Genomic DNA, 12,808 nt, shown 5'->3' with positions numbered 1-12,808 from the left:
GACTTGCAGAAGATTTGGAAAGTGCTGCTCCTTGTGGTCATGCTTTACTGAGAGTTGTTAAGCTGACATCTGGCTGAGCATCTTCTTGCTCCAGGGCATCCTCCGTGCCGTCATAGGAGGTGCTAGGCCACTTTGCCAAATGCATGGCTTGAACTGGTTTCTTCATGCCTTGCTCTGCAGAACACCAATGGCTTTCCCCCATGAACTTGAAAGGAACAGCAGCAAACAATTAGCAGTTCTTCAATACTAGAAAATATCCATCTGCTCTTGGCACAACTGTTTGTCAACATATAAATAGCTACACTGCCAGCAAATGGAGCAATTTTCTGCAGCTGGCTCATGCTTCCTTTCCTCCCTATGCAAGTGGCATTTGCAGTTCGGTAATATGAATTAATATATTCGCAAAAATTTCAGTTCTTGACACATTATTTTAAAAGGGATAATTTCAGCAAATAAATGGAAACATGGAGATTCCTTGAAATTTTTTTGTCTTGTTTTGCAGCACTGGAGTACGCTTGCAAAGAGGGGTAAAGAACATATCTGATGGGCTGTGTTTAATTTTGCATTGTGTAATTAGTTACCTGCTGGAGTTTCTCACAGCTTTTCCATTTGCTCGTATAAGGGCTAATCCTAACTAAGAAAGAAACAAGTTATTCTGCGACCAGTGGAACTTAAGAAGCTTCATTTCCTGCAGTTTCCTCCCATGTGGTTTCTCTAGTGTCTAATAGCTTGGTTGAGTTCACGCTGCAGGTTCTCCCGCATTAAGATAGCCAGATTAGTTCCCTTTCATTTGACTTTCAATTTTCACAGAACAAGTAAAAATTTACTTTAGATTTAACATAATGTGGAAATATGTTTAATTTCTTTTTTAAAAAATTAAATAAAAACATCGGTGCTTTAGAGCAGCCACTTTTACTTTTTCCCAATTAGCCGGTGATCATAAATGCTATCAGCTGTGTAATGGACACAGTGGTAGTGCTTACATATCTGTAGTTGCCCTTGATCCCACCACTGGGCTTTCTGAAACACTGCAGTATTTTTGAGTATTTCAAGAGGCAAATAACTTATAGTTTCCTCAGATATCAGTGGATGTTGAGTGGAAAACTACTGCTTTTTCTAGAACAGCCTTTGTTGTTTAGAAGACAGAAGATGATATATTTTCAATGTTTGCTATAGAGGATGCTTGGAATTCCAAGTCTCAAGATTTGGAAGCTGTCACACCTGTGACAGGTAAGGCAGGCATCAAACCTAGATCCTCTGTGGAGGAAAGTTTGGGCTCGCCCAAGTTCTGACAGTGAAGGCATGGGCTGACTGATGTATTTCCATCTGCATCTCCCCTTCCTTCCGTAATTCTGTTTAATTGCATGAACATGGAAGTGACAACTGCTCTGAGTGTCTGTTGAATGCTGAATCAGTGAATCCTGAGGCTTATCATCTAATCAATAGACAGCATAGTAAATGACTGGTAAGTCTGGTTTAGTAAATTCAGTGTTTGTTACATTTTTGGACTCTTGGAAAGTTTACTCTCTGGGTTTTGATCCTCTGCAGTAGACTTGTGAGTCTGGTTTCAGTTATCTTTGTTTAAGTTCAGAGAAACTTCATGGGTTCCAGTTTTCTTGTGATCAAGATGTATTTGGAGCAATAGGAAGAGCATGTAGCTTTGTTTTGACTTGTCTTTTAATGCACTTATTAAAGATATCTGTACTAGCGATATACTGATGGAACACTTTTACAGGAGTAAAAGTGACAAGGCTCCAAGGGGTTCTCAGACTCCAATCCAGGGTGTACTGGAATTATTTCTTGAACAGTCAGGTATTATTGCATAAATGTTCACAGATCCCAGCTGGCCAAGCTCTGATCTCATACCAATTTCATTCACTTTCAAACCCGCTGGCCTCTGTGGTTTCTCCATTTTAAACTGGCATTGTTTAGACATTCTTACCCTAAGAAATGTTCGTGTAAAACAATTTGGGAACTGAATATTTTGCAAGTTTCTTTCTCATGCAACGGTGGCAGAGATATTTAGGATTCTGAGGAAAATGCCAATATTGGACAGAAAGGACATAGGCATAGTCTCTTACAAACAGACCTCCTTGTCATTACTAGATCTTTACAGATGTTTGTGTTTGTTATCAAACTCCTTCCTAGTATAGGAAAGTAAATGTAATCTCCATGAGCTGGATGCTTTCTTCTATAAAATGCAATCAAGGTAGATTCTTGTCATTTGCAGGCACTGTGTGCTGCTAACCTATTCTCTTTTAAAATCACCATTCCTTTTTGAGGAAATGAGAAGTGGAGAAAGGAAAAAAACCTGTTGCATGCTCCAGACTGACTGGCCAAACAGCAGCTGTGGCTGTGAGTCATCCACAATCCACAGGCTAGGACATACAGGGATTGAGGATTGTTTAAAAAATTTGACTCTACCATTACTGTTGAGGAGTACAAACTATGAAATGATCTTTACAACAGCCTGTCTGCATGCAAAGTCTTGCCTTGTTGCAAATCTACTTCCAGGCCTGCTCGTTACTCTTTAAATTTGTTTTTGTGGGAATTTGGTGCTTGTTTTTTCCAAGCTAAAAGTGACCAGCCACCATGCAAGCATGGTGTTGGTGAGTGGGATTTAAGGTGCCTGCAGAGCTGTCCTTGACCAGCAGATGTCCTGCTGTTGCTGTGCTCCTGGGCCTCTGATGGAGAGGCTACTTGCTCCTGAGTTGAGAGCTAACCTTGGGTTTGGGTGTACATCCACAAGTGGCAACGTTGAGAATTCCAAATGAACTTCTATATAGGTTGAGATTGAAAGTCTGCGGAGATAAAAGCTCAGGTCTGCATGCTTTGGCTCTCGTGGTTTCTAGTAGCCTCTGTTATCAGTATAAATTTTTCTGAATTTGGGACCCGTTATAGGGAAGCAGTCAGATCCAATTTGGCTCATTATTAAAGAGGGAGCACCAAACATTTTGGACACAGATCATGTCTGCATAACAGAGTTAGAATATGTTAATTTTCTTCTAATTACAAATTTGTCACATGCCACACATGTTCCTTCTGAGATTATGAGAACCTGCTTGAGAGGATAGTTGATGCTTGTCACATCACTGGGATAACTGTGGTTTAGAAGCTTTTTAGATGCTTAAATAGCATATTGAAGAAATACCTGTCTGTTTGTATTTACCTGCTAGACTAGATATTAACTGAGAAGATTTTACCAGAAAATCTTGATTCTTGGTCTAAAAGCATTGATAACAATCAGTGGCATTGATGTCAACATCTAACTTGTATGTACTTAGATAAACTGTCATATAGTAGTAAATTGCCAGACATTATTTCCTTCCTATTAGCAATTCCTGCTGTGAGTCTTAAGCAAGACAAGCTGAAGTCAAATCACCTTATTTCCGTCCTCTAGGAAAGCAGGTGATGGTATTTGTGTTGCTGGGTGTGTGCTCCTCCTCTCCACAGTGCCATTTCATGGTGTTTGGAGAACCGGGAGATGTTTCCTCTGCCCAGAGTTTGAACCCAGTGACCATTTCTCTAAAACTGATTCAAAAAGAAAAATTTCTCTCATGTGCAGAGGAGGAAAAGTTTGATTATTTGAGTAAAACCAGCATGATAGCTGGCCTAGATTCCTTGGAAAAAACAAGGTGATTTCCAGTGTATTTCCCTGAAAGAAGTATAGCTCTTCCGTTAAGTTATTTATTAAGACTTTCCCCTGATAAAAGGTCAAGCACAGCCTCACAGAACATGTGAGGACAACGTCTGGATTAAGAAACATGCATTTGATATAACCAGATGCAATAACAAAAAAGGAGAACTCAAAAACTTCAGGCTACATACTTGGAGAGTTTCTTCCCATCCTTGCAGCCCTTCCCTTTACCTTGTGGATGCCTCAGTGGATGTAGAAGGAAACAGACACAGTTCTAGTGATACAAAGCTTCATCTTGGTATCCTTAGATTCAAGACTGCATCCTGAGGCTTCAGATTTAAGTAAGATTACTAGATCCTGGTCGATGGAGCACAGGACTGATGTGCTGCTGCTATCGTAGTAAAGGAAGCAATAAAAAAATAAAAACAAACAGAAAAAGAAGCAGCGAGTGAGTGATAATGACATTTTGCATTAGTCGCTAAGTGCTTAGTGCCTTGAAATATTGTACCCAGGCTTTGCTTCTAGAGGTTTAAGCACATGTAAATAGCACAGCAAATCATGATAGTACTGATGGGTGTTCAGAGTTGTCATAGATTTCTCAGGCATTTTCATTAGTTTCTTTTCAGGGGGTTATAAGCAGCATGAATAAAATAGATTTTTTTTTTTTGTAACTGTTGCCACTTTTTAATTTTCTATGTGACAACTCCCTTTTAATTTCTCACTTGGACCAGCAGAGCCCAGTGCAGAGTTATTGTGCGTATGCTGCAAGCAAGCTCCACATGCTTACACACAGACAAAATTCTGTCTGGACAAACCAGAGTGGAAGTAAAACACTACTTCACAGTCAAAATAACTGGCAGACAATGCCATACAAAAAATTATATTATTTTTAAAGGTAGATAGTGTGTTTTTTAAGGGATTTTAGTTTACTAGATTTTATTTACTTTTGGTGGACTTTCCTCAGGGATATTTAGGATTTCCAGAAAACCAATGATAATATTATGTGCATTTTAAAACAAAAATCTCTTGTGCTTTGCTGAGAGAATAGACCTAGTTTGGTATGTGCACACTTCCAGAATAAATAAAGCCCCCATGGAGTTTATTTTTATAGACTAGGTGTAAATTTGGGCTTGATGAAAAGTTCAGGAGTTATGAAATACTCAGAACCAGGCAGATTCAAACCAGCTGCAGACCTGACAGCTGGTGGTCAAAGTGAGATGCCCCCAACCCAGCCCAGGGGTTGGGAAGCCCCTGCTCTCTCCAGCCTCACCGCAACCGCTGTCTGCTGGGGGCCAGTGTGACAATGTTGTGGCACTCGTGCCAGGAACTTCCAGTGTCTGGACACAGAGATGGCACAGATCCCTTTTTACGAAAATCCTGCACTAGAATCTAAACCTAGAGTAATTCAGCCATTGTTAACCTAAATATGCCATCTCATGTTTCATTCAGGCTTACTTCAGTGCGGTTGTTTCTCACTGATTGCAGCTGAAATGAAGACAAATCAGGCTTATTATGTTTAAGGGTTGTGAATATTTTTATTTTTGGTTTTTCAGTGGGCCTGATTCTAAAGTGGTAGCCATTTCCACCAGAGTAAATTGGGAGCAATCACCTTGCTCCTCATCGTCATTCACCCTGCAGTTAAACTAGACTCATTCATCGGAGTGAAAGGTGCCTGAGCCTTGAATAATAGTATAATGTGGTGGGGTATTTAGTAGAGCAGGGATTGAAACACAAGTCCGTCATTCCTGTAAGTGCCCCAACAGGAGCCTGCAGAAAGTGGCTCCTGCCACTTCTTGCTTTATCTCTCTTCTGTTCATATAATAACCGATGGAGGGGGAGAGTTTTGCTTTACCCAGGAGAGAAACTTGGTGTCAAGTCACCATAATGAGAGATTTGGGGTTTAATCCCACTGGAGAGATCAGGCATTGAAGCAGGTACCTCTGAGATAAATGAGTTTAGTTGCTGGAAAGGCTTCCCTTTGTACAGGAGACAAGCTGGGACGCTTCAGATTGGAAAAAGCATGATGGGGGATATGACAAAAATGTATGAAATCATGAATGGCAGGGAAAGAGTGAGGAGACACTTTCCAGTCCCTCTTCTGAAGCAAGAGCAGGTTTAAAACAAACAAAAGGAGATTATATTTTTTTTCCCCCACCAAACTTGTGATTTAACTTTGTATCTGCTTGCCAGAAGAGGCTGTGGGTTTGAAGGTTTAAGTGGGTTTGGGGAAGACCAGACAAATCCATGGAAATCTTTTAAGGATTAAGGAACATGGAGAAAACATCTTTTGCATAGGAAGTCCAGCAAGTGCAGGTTGTTGGAGGCTGCAGTCATGTTCAAGGGAGGGTATGGATATTCCTGCCAGCAGAACAAGCTGCACAGAAAGAGCTGCTCTGTTGCTGCCATTCTTGGGACTGCTGCCAGAGACAGAGCAGACAGCTGAAACACCCGTGGCCTGAGCACCACGGCTGCTTTTGCATGGGTAAGGGACTGGGGAGGGTGTCATCTACTACCTACCCCCACCTGTGAATCCTGAGCATGGGCTAAATCCTCCTGCAAGACTGGGTCCTTGTGGAGCACTGCTGAGCTAGAAAATCCTCTGGGATACACACAGGAGAAAATCCTCTGGGATACACACAGGAGAGAGCTGCCATGTGCCAGGGTAGTGGGAAGTCTCATGTGCTCCTCTGCTGTTCACAAGCAAAACTTCTATTTGCACATCCCATGTCACCTGCAGAAGTGATTATGGGCCTGGTATACCTTCAGCTAGAGGCGTAGACTTGACTACCTAAATTCCTTCATAGATCCATCCCTAGAAATCACTTCAAAGATCACCCAAAGAAGCCATAGTAAAAAGATGGCTGAAATCTCTCTTACTCACTGGGACCATCCTACTCCTACAATTATTGGCATAAATGTTTTAATTTTTACAAAGATTTGTAAATTTAGAAAAAATACATTTATCTTTTGTAACGCTTGCTTTTTATTTATGAAATTCCTAGCATAAATAAAGTCTGGTTACTGTAAACCTGAAAAACACAAGGCTTTAAAGACATTTTTGTCAGATCATGGTAAGAACAACCCTGATGTGGTTTGCCAAGCTTTGAATTATAATGTATGTCATGAGTAATGTAAGTTGTTATAATTTACTTCTGACATTAAGATCTTGCTTTTGGGCATATAGTTGCAAATGTATCCTATTCACTTTCTTACTTTCTAAATGCCCTTCATGTTTCAGTAAGACAATCCAATCAAAACTAAAGACCAAATGCACTGTAAAACAAATCAAGCATACAAACAATTCTTAAGCGTTCCCCTTACACGTTAGCTTGCTTGCCCAAGGCTTCTAAACTTCTTAAGCTATGTAATCATGAAGTGTACAAAAGTTTTCAAAGGAAACATTTATACCATATATTTTATACGTTGCTCATTTTAGAATTTGTAAAAAGAGAATCACACAGATAAGAATTTATCATAAATCTAACAAGCCTGGTCTAAGACTTACCACTACCAAACATCGTCATTCAAATTTTTTTTTTTCTGATTTTCTTAAGTTAAAATTTCAAAGAATAAGTTTTATGATGACAGCACTTTGGAGGTGACTAATTGTGCTAAGAGATACGCAACCCCTGATGAAACAGAAGTCCCCCACGAGGAGAGATGCTTTAATTTAATGATAGTCATAAAGCCAATTTTTAAAGCTATAAAAGTCACTGATTCTCTGTCTTTAGCCTTAGGCTGAATCCCATATTCTGCATGTGCTTTCCATCAAAACTATTTCATGTTCTGCTCATAAGGGGAGAATATGTATGTTTTTGCCTTTTCCCACCCTTTAGTACAAAGCATATGATGTTTTTCACAAAGGATCCATGAAAAACACTTAGAAATTTATGGCAGAAGTTGATCTTTATTAAAACTTGGTATTAACCTGTGCTCCAGAGGCACTGAGGCCACAGCCCCTTCACACCGTCGTGGCAGTGTGAACGCACAGTCCCTGGTCTGGCAGTGGCTGCACGAGTTTGCAGAGTATCCAAATCACTCCATTAGTTTCATGTGGCAACTGAAACAACCACTGGGGATATTTGCAATCCCAGCATTAACGACTTTGTTGCCAACTGAAGCATGGCAGGGAGCAGAGGCTTAGAGATTTCCAGGACAGGGTCTGCATTCAGGGAGACTGTGGACATGTGCTTGCAAAGCTCCTCTAAATCTCTGGAGGAAATCACCCCCTTAAAAAGCCAAAGAAAAGGGTCATGTACTGACAGACAAGTTACCAGGGAATGGGACTGAGGTAAGTACAGGAATCCTAACTGACTTCTCTGGTTTGGGGTTTAAACTGATAAAGAAGAGGATTAGATTTTCGCTGTGCGATAACCATCTCCCTGCCCTCTTCAGCTGCAAATAATTAAATGAGTTTCAGTAAGTGTGACATAAGATCAGATCCCAAGAGCTCCTGCCAAAGAGCACTTATAAGGCATGAATTAAATAAAGGTTGAAGTACTTTTAACCAATCAGCCAGTTTCTCACAGAGACCCAGGAGCTTCTTCATTTAGGAACCTGACATTTTGTTCGCGTTCTGCTGAGCAGAACAGATCACACCAGTTAACGCGGTAATGAAGAAGTGATGGTGGTATTTGCACTTGACTCGAACGTCAGCATAAATTCTGTTCCTCGTCCAGATCAGTACGACTTCCCTGAAATAAAGCATATTTCAGCCTCATTAACCAATTTAAGAACTAAAATGAAATGAGATAAATTTAAACTTAAATCCATCATAACCAGGCTGGCTTTAAGAATTAGTTTTTCTGGTTCTGTAAGGGTATTTCCAGGAACTGTTCTTGCAAGGTAATCTATTCTGAGCTTTTTAATGGGCCCAGCTACCCACAAAATTTTAATTGTAAATACTCATATCAGATATATGGACTTCTGCTTTCTTAATGTTACTGCCACCCATGAAAACTTGCAGTATTCCTGCATTAGAGTTTCAGGCAATACATGAATTTTACTGTGTTAAAATGGTACACTTTTCATTTAGCCACCACCATCGAATTAGAACAATAAACTATTTTAAAAATAACTATTGCACTTTAGAATAGCCTTTATTTCAAACTATAGATTTCAGTTGTGTTTGTACTCCACAGTTAAAACTGTTTAAATATTTTCATTTTCAACAAGATGGCCACCCAAAGTGGACACCTGAGAAATAAAAGTTGTAATTAAAACCTTGAAAGGAGGTTATGTTTGCTAAGTTACTTGTTGTGAGAACTGCATCGTGGTTCTCAAAGCTCAGCCTGTTGGGATTAGCCAAATAGGTGTATTTTCTTCATAAATTAATTAATTTTCTCTCAGCATTAGTATAGCCAAATGTAATACTCAGAATAACCTGTTTCTAAGGGGTGACCTCTATGTGACACCCCTGTATTGGTGTCATCAAAATTAATGGGAAAACTTGCCTTAAGCTTAATTGGTATTTTAATGCCTACATTTTTAAATTACTTGAACACTTTCTTAATTAAACTGGAACATTAAAAATGAAACTACTCTTTATTTTTTGCTGTTTTCTTAATATTAAAATATCTCAAAGATAATTGCAATCTGTATAGAAGAGTGCATTTGGTAAAAAAAAAATTAAAATCATGTACTTGATACTACATGTTAATTATAAGAAAGAAACAACTGTGGATAAAAATGTAATGGGTAGTCCAAAGGCCAGCAATGATTTCTCCTGAATGATTGAACATAGCAATTGTTTCTCAGCTGTTTAGATTGTAATCTCATTGTGGATTTGTATTGCTTTCACTGACTATATCTTTAATATCTACACGGACAGATGCTGTTGTAGTTGTTAAGACATTTTAAGAAACTTGCATCTTCCATCACCATTGTCACAAGTTAAAGGTCCAGAGACCTTAAGCTGATGGTTCAAGCTCATCTTGCCAAAGCAACAAAGTGAAAAAGTATATCTGTTCTTCTTACTGCTTTTTCTTACTGATTTTTCAACATAAATACAGCCATTCTTTCCCTCAGCTTGCAATGTTTGTGGAGCTTTCTTTAACGGATAACTTCTGACATCTTTCTAATCTATGGATCATTTATTGTGTAGATGTATTTTAACATCTAGCTTGTTCTCCTCACTCACTATCCTAAAATTAACCGTATTCAGCAAATAAACCACATACTTGTGTTCACTGAGCAGTATTACAGTTTGAGATGGAAATGTGTTATTGAGCTTAAATTAATGTACCAATTCATTAAATATTTTCAAGCTGTGTGCCCATATTTGTTAGAGACAAAATGCTAGCCGATTGAACTAAAAAGGCTTTTACGCTTCAATATAAGCAACCTAAGTCACCTCAGCTTCCAACTCACACAAACCTAACCCACACTGAGCTGTGGTCGCTGGAAATTAGATAACTTTCTACCGGTTGTTTTAATCTGGTCTTATTTTCTTTCAGGTGCACCAGTGCCAGTTCAGAGTGACTTCACCTTGGCCTGTAGTTTTTTCAGTTTTATATCAGTGTAAGCAAGACCAGAATCAGACCCTGGTTACTCTCCGAAGTGTTGAACCAGTTTTGGCATCATGCAGCTCTTTGTACGAAGAGCCAGCGGCTTACAGCAGAGTACAAGGCTGCAGGAGGTTTGCACATCTTTTCTTCTGAATCTATTTAATCTTGGTATTTGCTTAAAGAAAAATACATTTCTACTGTCCATTAGATAACTGGATCATTCCTTTTCTTCCATCAGAAATCTCTTTTTCTTTTATTTTCACTTCTAAGGGCCCAGCTCCTAAAGCATAATAGCACACATCTAAATAAGTGGGCTGTTTCTGAGATTGAGCTCTGAAATTATAAATACTCTCTGAGTTTGTAAACAAGTAATATTCAGAGAAATTTGCACTCTTCCATTTTTAAAATGGGGACAAAATGGAATTTCCATCACCTGCCGAGCTCAGAGTTATTGCTGTTCTTTGTCTTCTAAAACTGCTTTTCACTCAGTTGCTAGACCAGCCTCTCTCGTGAGCCTCTTCCTGGGAGAAACAGCAAAAAAGGCAGAACTGAAGGAGAGATGGAGTAAAGGTGGTTGTTTGCCAACTTGCCCATGTCTTATCTTCTGAGTAGAGCTGCCATTTTCCCTCACGAGAAACTAGAGCAGTGAATTATGTGCTCTGCAGCCCACGTCACCCACCATAGCTGCAGCCATGTGCTGTTGCCCTGCTCACTGCAGCCCAATACATGTTCCTGCATCCTGGCTGGCGCTGCAGTATGTGCTGCTCTGGTCACCGCAGGGGAAATCCTCGGGGGCAGCTTGTCCCATCCTGCACACCCCAGAGTGTGGCCACTGGCCTCTCCCTGGGTGGGGGACACAAGCCGGAGACACTCACTTCTCATATGTTGACAGAAATGAGAGAAATTCTGCTGCCTTCATTACTTCGGAAGAGGCGGTGACGTTTGACTTGCTGGTTCTTGCTTCTGTTTTATTTTCCTATTCTTTATCCAACAAAATAACTTGGACAGCTGGAGCGCTCAGAAAGGGTGTCTCTTTTCCTCCCAATTAATTACGCAGCTGAGTCCATGGTCTTTGATGTTGTTGCTGTGAACACTGATAAAACTTGAGGAGCTTTAGAGCATGAAAGTTGCTGCAACCAGTTTTTCTTGCTATTTGTGTGTCAATACCCTATCGAGTCAGCAATTATCTTAAACCTTTATTGCAAGTCAATGCAAAATAAAGGAAAAATTTCACCGTAATCATTTTTTATAAGACCCTTCTGCAAGATTCCGCTCCGCATGCAAATTCACATGTGCTTGCTGGGTTTTATAGCATTCCTGGAATTAGTGCTCAAAATGTTTTACTGTTATTTCAGGTGCTGGTGAGATACTCTGATAAGGTGCGCATTTAGAAGGGAAGGGCATGTCCACCCAGAGACGCTTCTGACCAAGCAGTGCCTAGCATTGCTGGCAGAATTTACCCTTCTGCACGATACTGCCTCTTTTTGTATTTGTAATAATATGGCTCTTTAACACCCTGGAAAAAAAGGTTCTGCATTTAAAAATGCCACAGGAGCGAAGATTAAGAAAGCAAGCGCAGACGCCCAGCTGTTGAAAGCAAAAGCAGTATGAAATTGGGGGTGGGGGACAGAATTAGCATTCCCCTCACACGCTCACAGCCTCTCTAATCACAATGCAGGCATTATCAGCAAGCGTTGAATCTTTGTATTATTTCCAAGTTTCCCCTATTGTCAGTCATTGTGACAAAGTGCAGGACAATCTGACACAATGATGAATCACTCCAGACATTGAGTTTTCACATGGCTGTCAGATGATCTCAGTAGGCTGTGTCACCTGAAAATGCCACAAGACTAAAGCCATGTTGTACTTCAGAACAAAAAAAGGAGTTTGGTATAAACTCCACTGATTCAGGACATAAACATGAGAGTCTGGAGGGCTGCCTCAGCTTTCTCTTACTCAGGAAATCTCTGCATTTTCATCCAATGTAAATGAAATCAGAATCAGAGCTCAGGATTTATTAAAATGTCTTGCACGCAAACCAGGAAGATATGTTGTTTGGATTTTTAAATTGAATTCCTGCATGGAAGGATTTGCACTGTGCGCATTTTTTAAAATACTCTCTTCGAGATGTAATGCCTATCAAAGTATAAGGTATTTTACCCTAATACTTCCAGTTGCATATCTAAAAATGAGTTTCTTGCAGTTTCTTTTTCCTGGATTTCAAAGTTATCTAGCAGGCTTTTTATTTTTTCTATGGGTCAGGTAAGATGTGGCTGTACTGATAAGTGATTGATATATAGTCAGATGCAAATGCACTTGTTTAAGTACATGCCTTGCCTTCATGTATATTTGCTTGTTGGTGCTATTGTGAGTCCAGCCCAGAAGAACTTTGCTCTCTCCCACATTATTATTCACAAAGGCAGCTTTCTGAGTTATTTCTGTTCCTGCACAATATTCATGATAGCAATTTGATACCTTAGCAGTTTCAAGGTTATCAAGTGATTGAAAATCCTACTGCTTACTTCAAGGTGTAACATATAAACTGTACTGCCATCCATTCTAGTAATATAATAGTTTTTCTTAATGCCTTTCATGAACTCCTGATTTAAAGTGTAAGCTAACTTCAGAAAGGACTTGTCAGCCCCAGACTTCATCGGTGCTGCTC

At 39.7% G+C, this 12,808-nt stretch overlaps 1 long non-coding RNA gene across 1 annotated transcript in view; it reads left to right on the top strand.

Annotated features, from left to right (window-relative positions):
- LOC141945001 (uncharacterized) overlaps nucleotides 1-10,124 on the top strand; it is a 110,757-nt gene extending 100,633 nt beyond the window's left edge. Inside the window, exon 4 of the long non-coding RNA XR_012629388.1 lies at nucleotides 10,093-10,124. This is a non-coding gene — a long non-coding RNA (uncharacterized LOC141945001). The remainder of the gene's footprint in view (nucleotides 1-10,092) is intronic.
- The last annotated feature ends 2,684 nt before the right edge of the window (nucleotides 10,125-12,808 follow it).

The sequence above is a fragment of the Strix uralensis genome, chromosome 6 (genome assembly GCF_047716275.1).
Source record: "Strix uralensis isolate ZFMK-TIS-50842 chromosome 6, bStrUra1, whole genome shotgun sequence".
NCBI lineage: Eukaryota > Metazoa > Chordata > Aves > Strigiformes > Strigidae > Strix > Strix uralensis.
This window is presented reverse-complemented; position numbering and strand designations above follow the sequence as displayed.